Raw genomic sequence first — 12,641 nt, 5'->3', positions numbered from 1 at the left:
GCGACCTTTCAATCAACCAGCCCAGCGGCATAGCGGTTTAAACCACTGTGCCACCTGCAGTTCAAACCATTAGGTATACATAAAAGTAGGGTACCAATAGCACTATTCCAAGCTGCAGAGATTGAATTGATCCAAATCTTATTACGAATATGCCAGCAAACGTGAAAACAATGTGATATACATTCCAATCCTCAAGAAAGGAAATGTTAAAGACTGCGGTAACTATATAGGATCATTGCATTAATTTCCCATGAAAATAAAATGCTTAAGCTCTTATAATAAGATTTTTTCCCCTATATGGAGCAAGAAATGTATGATGTTCAAGCCGGATTCCAATAAGGAAGAGGCATTCCAGTTCATATGGCAAATATGCATTGGCTACTGGAGCACACCAAAGAATTAAAAAAGATCAGTCTATGCCTCAGCACATGATTGTCACCTGTATTACGAACAAGAAGCTATAATTGTGACAATACGGAGAAACAAATGTCTATAGGTAAAGACATCAGAAAAGGATATATTTCATCTCCCCGCATGTTCATTCTGTATGCAGAACATATAAGGAAAGCTGATCAGAGAAGAAGGATTGAAAATTGACAGAAGATGCATCAATAATTTAAGATATATAGGTGATAACCATGTTACTGGCAGAAAGTAAAAAACAACTGATGAAAGAAAGGAAGTGTAAAAGCAGGACTACAGCTGAACATTAAGAAAACAAATACGATGACAAAAGAATTACATTAAAGAATTAACTTTAATGCCATTAATACAGAAATTGAAATTGTAAAAGATTTTGCATCCTTTGGTTCAATCACCAGTTCAAGGGACAATGATTTACTGGATGCCAAGGCTAAGATCATCCACACTATTATATTCCCCATCACTACGTATAGGTATGAAAATTGAACAGTGAAGAAAGCTGATAGGAAGAAAATGTATGTGTTTGAAGTATGGTGCTGGGGAAGAGCTTTTGGAAGACAAAAAAGTGGGTCCCAGTCCAGATCAAGCCAGAAAGTTACCTGGAAGCAAAACTGCTGAGACGAAGGCTGTCGTAGTTCAGGCACATCGTGAGAAGGTAGGACTCCCTTGAAAAGGCAATCAGGTTAGGAAAAGTCAAGACACAGAAGACAGGGAAGACAAATATAAGATGCATCAATTTCATAAAGGGAGCCACAGCCTTGAGGCTACAAAGGCACTGGAAATTTTGGGTGGCATTCATTCATTCACAGGGCTACCATAAGCTGGCAATAACTCAGTGGCAAGTAACATCAAGCAAAAGTAGTTATCTGAATCTGGTGCGAAATATTCAAATAAGGCTCTTTAGTTGTCTTCCAGGGAAACAAAGATATTGTTGCAGAGGGATCTTGCAATCTGTTCTCATAGCGATTGTGAAAATCTTTGTTCTTGCTATATGAACATGGTCCTTGAAAGGATCAGTTCAAAGAAAGTGACAACAGGAAAAATAACTTTAAATACTTTATGGAGTTTTGACTAAAAGCCTACTTACAGGCTGATACAAATGAGAACACTTGCACATGGTAGATATTTTATGTATTTCATGAGTGGAGCTGGGGGCCAGACTAGATGGCTTTCAGGCTGGTTTCCTTCATGGTTTCATATTTAGACTGTTTTTATGTAGTTTTAAAGCATGGAACAGCATGTTTTTCTAATGTTCCTTTGTGGGCAAAAAGACAGCTCTGCAATAGTTTACTGACAGAATGATAATTTATCTGTTTAATAAGGTACAGGCATTTGAAAACAGGCTAGTCAAAATGAAGGGTTTTTTATAACTAATATTAGTAAATTGTGTGTTATTAGTAATAGCAGTGAGATGACTTCTTCCAAAGTATAGTTATTAGGATAAGGAAGAGGATTACCTTTGTAAAAACACTTGTGCTAGCATCAACATGCTACAAGAGTAGGGCAAAATAGACTCATTCCTCCAAGGGACTTTTATTAGAAGAATTAATGAGCACGAAATAATGACTAGACTTTGGCTTTAGAAAATCTAGCTGCCATTCTGTCTCCTGAGTCTGCCAAGCTTTTTCTTTGAAGGTCAGTCACCCCCGACTTTCCTGAGTCTTGCATGTGGAAGACTTTGTCTGTTACTACAATCTCATGCTCACTAACCTGGAAAGCAATGTCATTGAACTAAGTGGGGCTCAGTTCTGAGTAGACATGGAGAGGAGTTCCTCACTACATTTCCCCTGGCCCAGTCTTACCTACTCATTTCCTTATACCATATGGCATTCTGCAGTGAGTCTCTCCTTTTCTTTTCTTTTTTGACAATATACGAGTGACACAATGTTATTAAAACATCCATCATGGTATGGGTGTAGTTGCTTCTGAGATCTGCCTATTGGTGATCATCATCTTAGATTTCTTGAAGAACTGGCTTTAACAATCATCCACACTATCTACCTAGTGGATAACAGAACAGGAGGAAAGGACATCTTAAAAGCAAAATAACAGACATAACTGCTATTTTCTGGAGCCACCTTGCTCAACCTCATGCCCCCCAAATACTTTGGGCTTCAACTCCTAACAGCCCCAGTCTCCATGGTCAATAGTCAACAATGCTGAGAGTTGTAGGGAAAACATCAGATTGGAAAGAGTATTCAAGACAGTGCTTGTGAATGTTTCCAAGATGAAGGAAGACGTTGTAGGCAAATACGTCAACTCACAGTAGGGGCAGTGATGCTGCAGAAGACCTAAGATAGTATCCCTAAGGCAACTGTACTGTGCTTGTGCGTATGAGCTTTTGCTTCCTCCTTGTCCTAATGCATGATTGGTTTGCTTTTAAATCCCTCTTGGAATTCATGATACTTTTTGAATTTTTTGCATTTTTTTCTGCATTAGGGCTATCCAGCTCTCAGGATCTTCTCTTATTTTGTGTAGGCTTCAAAAAGTCATGAAATGTGCACAGGTGTTGTAGCAGTGCATGCCATGTGTGGAAATTACAACCACAAACCACTCTGTGGCAGGTTTCCCACCCTCACCAAAAAATTCCTGGAGATGCCCACGGCAGAAATCGACACATTTTGCTTTAAGAGTTGAATTGATCTATTTTGTTAGTCTCATGCGACACACATGCTTACACAGACCTTGTATCTTCTGGGATTCAGAAAGAAGAGTTATTGGATGCTTTGGAAATTCTTTGTCTCTATACACACAGGGGAGGAGAGGTCTTGTGGTCCCGGAAAGATTTAATACGGCAAACATTTTCATGGAGCAGAAAGCTTGAAGGAAGTTTTATGTCATAATAAATCAGATGACACAGGCTTGGTACAGCAGACTACTATGACTATCCCTCTAAAATACATCTGTCATGGAGCTAAATGATTTCTTGCGACAGTGTTGAATGGATTGTATTGGACTGAATGGAGTAAAATTACTCCACCATGAATGGACCATCAAGTAAGAATCACTGATGAAGTGTGAAAAAGTCCACTGTGGAAAGTATTTGAAGCCACACCAATACCCAAAGGGTGAGCACTGACAGGACAGTTTTTGTAAATGGAATTTGGCCAGAGGGAGAAGTTCTCGGTTTTTGGCAACTGGGTCCCAGGATTGCTGCTGCTGATTTGGAAGCTGGTGCAGTCACGGCTTCACACTTGCAATTCCTATGGCTGCTCGCTTACTGCCCATTATTGTTATGGGGAAGCAAAAGTCTTGCTCACCCCTGCAACTTCTGTACAGCAATTCTTGGTCAAAGACACCTCTGAGTTTACAGAGAGGAATCTAAAGGAGCCAACATGGTGGCAGCTTTTCCTGCAACAGGGATCCCATGGGCAAAGTTGAGCCCATAACAACTATAGGTATCACCAGCCCTTCCCACTCCTTCCCCTCACCCCACAGCAGTCACTGATACCCTAATCAACACAGAATAGTACAGCATTAAGTATAGCTATTAAGATGCTCCATTTTCCATAATAACTTTTCCATGTGGGACTACAGTATAATTTCATATACTATGTAAGGAATGAAGGCTTTTAAATGCTTATTTGAGAGAGAGATTGAGAAACACTATTGTTTTCGTCTCTTAAATGTGTGTTAATATAATCCACATTGTTATTCAAAACCAAAGAAATGTTGTAAGGGAGGGACTTCTACATTCATCTCACAGTCTGGATTGTTCGTAACATCCTTTGGTTTTTCAATAATATGTTCTGTGCCAAGTCAAGAGCAACACGCAACAAGCAAAGGAACAGAACAAGCTGAGTTATGCTCAGATAGACAGGCAAATGGACAAAGCTGCAACCTGGTCCTTCAACAAGCATGGGTTCCTCAAGCTTTATGCTCCGTGAACTGGGATTAAAAGATGCAGAAGTGGGACAGGCTGGTCTTGAAGGTCTGGTTAAGCTGTACTGCTCACACTTTCCACCAAAAATAAAGCAAACTAATTAATCTCTCGTGGCTGGCCTGAACTGAGGACATTGGAGACAAAGAAGCTTAACCTGCAACTGCTATTGTGCTGACTGTGTCAGCCTAGCCAGATAATTTAAATGCCTCCTTGCTCCAGAGCATCATGTTGTGGATGTTTTACTTAGAACACTAGCTTTACACAATACTTGTGTCTTGAATAGAAAGTTCTGCTCTCTGCCATGATGAGCCACCAGGCATGGGACTGGTCCAAGGTGGTTTGTTGTCGGAAGTGGAGCAGCAAATGACCCCAACACACATACACATCTCGGATGGTACTCAAGGTTGGGACAGTTAATTTGGCAACTGAGGCAGAACAAACCCCTCTCCCTAATAGTGAAGATATAATTATAATAATTCAAAGGAAGGTTGTCGAACATTAGCTGCCTGAAGTAGCTACCTCACTTTGCCAGATGATAGGGCCAATGCTGGAGATGCATGCTTTCCTAAGGATCACCTTAGGAAATCATGCCCAGGGTTTGTGCATATATAACACCTATGATACTTATAACTCAAAGACTGCCTTCCCCAACCTGATGCTCTCCAGGTGTGCTAGGCTGAAATTCCCATTGTTCCCAGCCAACATGGTTATGCAAGCTGGGAATGATGGGCGTTGCAGGGCAACACATCTAGAGAATAACATGTTGGGAAAGGCTGTCCTAAGATGGGAGGGAACAAGGAAGATCTTCTGATGCTTTGTACCTCAACCCCTAGAAGCACCTGAAGCCATGATCATTGATCATGATCATTGATCAGGGATGCTGGGAGCTGAAGTCTGAAACATCTACAATGCATCTGAAAGGGAGCTCTTGAATGTGAAAATGAGCTTTTACAGATACAAGATACTAATCTTAATGATTCTCACTGTCTATTCAAACATCACTTATTAGTGGAATCAGCTCACATTACTTGACTGAGAAATGTGTTTAAACAATTCCTGTATCTCTTTTCAGCATAGATTCAAGCAGCTTGTAATTTCTTAAAAAGTGTATCAGAACAATTATTGAAAATTTACTAAAAGAATCAACCAAAAATTGCAGTGCAGATATATCCTAATATATTATCTATGGAATGTTCAGTGGCAAAGAAAGGTCTTAGTTTTTCCATAGGATGAATAATAGGGAGGACACTATAAGAGTTTCTTGTTGGAACGTGTTCCCGTATTTGGAGACTGCATCAGAAAAGGCTCTGCTTCTTGTCATTTAATCACATCTGTGTACGATGGCCCATACAACAAGGTCTCATAGGGGCACACACACACATGTGAGCTCACCCAGCCCTTGGCAGATGTGAAACCTGGATAATTAAAATTTAGAACTCCGCTGTAAGGTGGATACCTTTAATTAACTATCAGGATAAATAAAATTTAAAAACTTGCTTCTTTTCACTTGGATGTTGAAACATGTCAGAACAAAAGCAGCAAAATATGGCTGCTAGAAGCAGCTTTAGACTCAAGGTGGGATTCCTGATCTGATCATGAATCCTTGTGACAAGTGTTGCTTCCCATGTACCCTTAGAACTGCTTAATGGGACTGTCGTTTGGACACTCTCAGATATGCTAATTGTTTACCTGTCCTGAAGATCTTCTTTTCTTTGTGTTGCCCTAAACCCTGTTCTTTTCCCTTCATGTGCCTCTGGCATTCTGTGTAGATCCCCAGCCGATACTCTACTCTCCTCCAAACTGTGTGCATAACTGATAGGTTATAAAAGCTTCTTGTGCAGACTCCATCTCGGTAGTCCCTTGGGGGCTGCCTGCTTGCTGCATGTGTTTCCTGAATGTCTGAATAAGCTGTAAATTGCTGCACACCCCCAGCAGACTCTCGCTGGGTGGTTCCCCCACCCCACTCTTGCCAAACACAAGGTGGCAGTGTCTCAGAACAGAAAGAGCAGCTTTTTACTATGCCACCAAGAACAGATTTCTTTGAATGTTTATACTGAACATGGACTAGCAAAATGCGAAACTTTTGTGGGGGGGGGGGTCTATTGAAATCAATGTTTTAAAATGCTTAATTCTGGATGGGTTGTACTCAAACCACATTGTAAAGACAAAAGGCAGTGGATTATAAAACTGGGGTGGGGGGCAGTAATAGGGATGCTCATTTCAAGGCTTGGGCAAAAAAAGAAAAGGAAAAGGAAAATAAATCCACCTCACATCAATAATAATAATTTTTGCTCCAAGAAGCAAAAATGTCTTTGAGTGAATTGCCTGACATTCCGCACTAGGGATGGGATGAACCATTTTGGAATTCATCCACCCAGAATCTGTGGGCTTCTTGTACTCAGCCTAGTCCTGACAAGCAAACTGAGCCAAGGGGAAGTCATAGAATCATAGAACAGTAGAGCTGGAAGGGCCCATGAAGGCCATCAGATCCAACCCCTGCTGTTGCAGGACACCAAGTTACACCATCCTATGGGCATTGTGCTACCTTTCCCAGCTGCCATTCCCAGCAGTCAGCTTTCTTCCCTGCTTCATGCTGCTGGCCACAGTGGAAGAACGGTGCTGCTTGCACAGTGCGTGAGACTCCATTCCTGGTGCGTATCCCATGAACCCCCAGTGGCTCACCAGAACTTGGACTCTGGAAATCAGGCAAATTTTTCCACTCAAATGGATTCCTTGCACATCCAGCATAACATACTGGCAATAAGCAACAGCTTTGCAAATGACCATGGAACATGTTGGGAAAATTTGGATAAATCATGTCTGAAAAGCATTACTTCTGTGTGCCTTTGCATTGTGGGATCAAATCCTGTCTTCCTTCTCAAAACCAAGCTGTTACTGTTTAAAATGGCATTCCCCACTCCTTTCTCTCACCTTTAGCTGTGGGCTACAGTAGATAGGCCATTTAGTCCAAATATACATTGTAAATAGTCATTGTTGGAATTCAAGGAAGTATCTTCCTAGCCCAGAGACTCCATGTGCCCTGGCCAATTCAGAATGTCTAGAGTATAGAGTCTTGAGTTCATGCATAGTTTCAGTAGCTTGAATTTACATGTCTAAGCAGACCTGGAGATGGGTTCAAGCTACTGAACTAAAGTGTCAATACAGGCAATTAGAAATATTGTAATCTCATTGTTACTGTGTGATTGACTGACATTCCTTTATCTGTTCTGTATGTGATGACCTCAGAATCTTATTGTAATCTCTGCATTCTGTCATCAATTGCCCTGTACCTGTGTACCTATAAAATACCCTGTAATGGTGTTGAAGCTTTGCAGCAGAGTTCATCTCTGCCTGCCCGGTAATGCATGCATTATTGTGAGTACCGCGAGAACCATGGGGTAAATACAATAAAGCCTCAGATGGTCTGGACACTTGGTCTTTCCCACAAACCCAAGTTTTATTCCCTCTTCTCAAATTGAGATCCCAGGATTCTGACAAACACGTATATTGAGTAGGGATGTTCCACCAACCCTCCTAAAAGGCTTAATTCCCCTTTCCCTTCCCCATTCCTTTTTCCTTGTGTGTGGTGTCCTTTTAGATTGCAAGTCTATGGGCACTGCTGTTTTCTTTTACTCATTATGTGTAACCTTGTCTGGAAGAGGTTTTGGTCAAGAAGGAAGATAGAAAAATACTTTAAGCAAACCAACAAAAGTCTAGGTCCTCCCAAAGCTCCTGGAGCGATTTGGAAGATTTCTGAAGCATAGTGAATCAGTTCACTCAATATAGCAAACAACCTTGTACTGTTTCCATGGCACATGGATTTTTGCCCAAATTCACTGATCAGATAATCATGTAGCTACCCGGGCAGCATAATTTCTACACTCTCCACTCCTTGCTCTGTCCTCCTGTCCTTACTGTGTAGTCCAACAGCCCCTGCAAGTAAAATCCCTTCCTTACCCCATGCTTGCTTATGGACTGTAACAGCCTCCTCCTGATTAGTCCACTGTGATCCTGAGGATAGGTTCCTCCTCTGCCTGCCCAGCATACCTGCATGTCTGTAGTGCTTCCCAGTGTCCACAGAAAATTTAATTAAAATAAACAGTTTTGCCATGATTCCTACCTTCTCTGTGTATTTTTGTGCTCTTTCCCTTTTTTCCAAAAGTACACAGAGACACACTGCTAGCCGATTGGAATAAAGTAAGCAATGACATAACTGTTGCATAAGAGTTGAGGGCAGTAGAGATGAAGGGCTAGAAGTGGCCACTTCCATGGCTGCCCATGCTGAGGAACTCTATGGCGTTTCCATACGAACAATAGTACAATACAATAGTAAAATGGTGATCCTGGATATGGGTAACAGGATGGGAGAAGTAACAGTCATGCTTGGAAAGCTTAAAATAGACTGTTTGCTGAAAGCTAATGCTACCAGGTAGGAACTCCAGAACTGGGTCCAGACAACACAACAGACCCACAATGGTAAAATTTCACATTCGGATTGAGATCTGATTCCGTCTGGGCAACCTCTTCGGCAGTCTGAGCCAAACTGCACTGTCTTCTGAACTGCCGAAGTGGCTCGCTGAACTGAATCTTGGGGCCACTTCACACCCTCAGGAACCCTTTGGCCCATGTTGAGACAGCCAGTCTATTCTGTGGTGCAGGTGCCGCAGTTCAGGTGCTTCTTTACAGGCCATGAGGTTGAGCTGCTTCAGCAGCTGCTGTGACTGATTCAATTCATTTGCCATCACCACAGCTTGCAGCGCTAGGATATTAACAGCACAATTCTGTGCACATCAAATCCAAAGTAAGCCCCTTGGAGTTCAATGGGCTCACTTCCCAGTAGTTTGGTACAGGATTGCAGTCTGTATCTATTAGATCAGCCCTACTTATTAGTCATTTATCCCAAGTATAATTTTAGCAGTACTTGACCATCACATCTGCTAGGTTTGTATTAGGTAATTAGCTTATTCTGAATTGTATGTGCACTTTCTCCCATAATAAACAGAGAATTATTGCATTAGAGTACACTCAAATGTCCTCAAGTTTAACCAGGGAACCAAAAGTCCTCATTTTTAAAAAGTCTCTGTCCCCTTTGATTCCAGCCAGTGAGGAAACTGGTGAATACAAGAACTGGTTAATTTTATCTAGGACATTGTGTGGGGGAGGATTTTCTCCAAGGGCACAATTAACACCACAAAAATGGCTAATTTAGCTCATTAAAATGTAAATCTTCTTTAAGTCAGTATTATGCATAAAAGGCAATCCGGAGAGACTAATAGGGATAAAGCCTCAAATATCAGGGCTTTAAAAAAATATAAGCTGCACAGGGAATTAAATAATAAAACAGCAGTTTCTAACATGACAAATGAGTGTCCAATATTTGCACACTGGCAAAATCTCTTATAATGGACGGAGGGCTTTTGGTGTTGATATACCATATTTTAATATGCACTTTATTGTTTTAAGTTTTGTGAACTGAGCAGATGGGCAGGATAGAAAAGTAACAGACAGATGGGTACTATTTTGCAGGGATGGGGAATACCTGCAATTGACTTCCACTCTGATCTGCCTCTCTCCACAAGGTTGTTGTGTTTGGTGAGCTGGCAGTGCTGGAGCTGGGTGGGGGCAGAGAAGAATGATGTACAGTATCTGGAACTTCTTGAAGGGATAACAATGGAACAAATAATACATAATTCTAATAAATGCTTCAGAGTCCCTTGTTCTTCTCCTGTGTAAAATGAAATGGTTTGCTTCATTAAACCATCTGAATTTTGCGAAGCCTTTGACTTGCCTTAGAATTTGGACTGCATTGGCCAGTTTGCTTAGTCGTGCTTGTGATGTAGAATTATATGAATAAACACTGCTTTGGGTTTCTTTATATAAGGCATTTATTGTGCACTCCTGATTCCTCACTCACAAAAGTTAAAGATGTTTTGGTTTTACATGATGCTGTCATTTTCCAGGGCCTTTCCTGTGCTTTGCAACCATGACCATGGATGTTTTTAGATCACAGCAAGTCCATTATCTGGAAATCATGCTATGGGATGCTAGGGTATTTTTGTATCTCTGTTATCACAGTGCCACTGTTTAGTTTTGTAATGGAGTATGTAGAAAGGCAGAGAAAGAAGAAACAAGGACACACACGTGCGCGCGCACACACGCACATGTGTAAGACTCAGTCTTAATCCCACAAAAAGTTCAAAAGCAGGAGCTTCAGTGAAATGGAAGGTTAAAAGCCTCACATAGAGAAGCTCAAGGCTAGGTGGGATTTTTTTCTTTTTTCTTTGAGATAGTTCTGGTTCTGCCTTGCCCACTGAACACCTTTTCTGGTTCACACTTCTGTAATTCCCTATGCAACACAAAATAAAATCAAAATAGTTTATTCATAAGCATTAAAAGGATTTCCTATATTTATTTGTATGCAGAAACATCAGAGGTGCCAAAAATGTTTTAGAATTGTTGTAGGATAGTTTTTACATACATACATTATTTCCAAAAGTTTGCATTTTTTAATTTGATGGATGGAACAGAAAACACAAGAACCTATATCCTGCCACACAGTAATCCCTTAGGCATCTTAAAAGAAGATAGTTGCCACTTAATAAAAACAAAAACAGTCAGGAAAGGAGTGATAGTAGGAGTAGTAAATGATATATAGATCTCAAGAGAAAGGGGAATTGTTTTGTTTGAGATCCTCAGCCTGCCTTGTGGAGCCAACAATAAAGAGAAAAGCGGAAAATTGGACCGATCTTGTGGCAAGGACGTAATATAATGTAGCATTTGTCCTGTTTGTTTAGTCTTGCTTTATGCCACTAGTGTTACAAAAGAGTGAGGACTTTGAGAACATAGCCACGAGTGATCATCATAACCAGAGTAATGTAAACACAACCTCAACTATCAGAGCAGTTTTGTACATTTTGACATACTGGAAGATAACAGAAGCACAATTTTGTGTAAGAACTGTAAAAAATGGCATAAACCCTGAGGAAATTTACAAGTCAAGAAGGCCACATCTTTAATTGAGGTGAGGTCTAGGAATATCCACACCAAACACTTACGTGAAGTGCAAGTCTTTTCTATAGCTGCTTTTTTTCTTGTTGCTCTGAAATGCCTGACATCTCTCCCAGGGACTGTAAAATAGGGATGCTCTCTGCCTCCAAGGAAAAGGTCAATTTCATGAACAAGAAGGATGGAATGCAAGTGCATTTCTTCAGAATTATATAGGCAGTCCCCAAGTTACAAACGTCCAAGTTACAAATAACCTGTACTTGCAAGCAAACTGCCATAAAGCCTATTGATTTTTTCAATTATTGAGGAAAATTGTCATTGCCATAGAAAGAGAGGAAGCGAAGGGGAAGAGGGAGGTCTTTGAAGCATGCCTTCCTGCCTGCCCACATGGAGAGGGAAATCCCTCCAGAATTTCCTTGCTGCAAGGAGGAAGCACTTGTGAGTTGAGGGATAGGATTAGAGATATGCACAGTTTTTCCACTTTCATGGGGGTTGGGGGGGTGTTGCAGGATCCCCATAAACATGGAAAGCAAACTGTATATGGAACTGTTTCTTAGTTTTTCTGGCTTTCTCCCAGCTAAGTACTACAGGACTGCAACCTAGGACATTTAATAAAATTCTATCCTGCAGATCATACTGACAATTAAAAAGTAATGGCTTTAAATTAAGTTGTCAATTTCAAGCACTCTGCAGGTTTGCCTGAATTAGAGGAAGAAATTTCCTGCCCAGAGTTCTCCACCATAAATAGTGATGGTAAATAATCATAATTGAATGCTGGATATTTGAAAGATAGGTATTTGGTCACCAATGGCCTTTGGCATGTTTGAGGATGATGATCTTGGGAAGTTTTGTCTTCTCCCTTCAGATCCAACATCTGGTTGTGATGAACAAAAAGATCAACATGAGTAACACTGAGTGTATCTTCTAACCCCTCTGAACTTTGTAGGGCCACAGGGCACTTTCAACTATGAAGGTTGTCCAACCTGAAATGTAACACATCTTGGTAATGCATCCAGAACTATTTTAAGGCTTAGTGTGGTAAACCAAAACCCATTAAAACTTTATATGAGCAAGTGGGCTTTCAAGGAAGAAGAAAAATTCAAAATTTTAATAAAGTACAAATTTATAGGCACTTATTTATATAAAAACCAAAAAGGAATACATACACCCCATTATCTCATTGTTTCTTTGGTCTCTGCCAAAGGCAGTAGTCTTACTCAGTTACTAGAAGTCTTTTGTTCAGAGTTTCAGATTTTAGGCCAAAAAGCTGAAGTTTTGTGACCCAAGAGTCAAAGTTCTATGTTGCAGTTGACAACTTATTTGGCTTGAA

Source organism: Varanus komodoensis, unplaced genomic scaffold (assembly GCF_004798865.1).
Source record: "Varanus komodoensis strain SLA01 unplaced genomic scaffold, ASM479886v1 scaffold21, whole genome shotgun sequence".
Classification (NCBI taxonomy): Eukaryota; Metazoa; Chordata; class Lepidosauria; order Squamata; family Varanidae; genus Varanus; species Varanus komodoensis.
The sequence above is the reverse complement of the archived record's forward strand: the minus strand, read 5'-3'. Positions refer to the sequence as shown.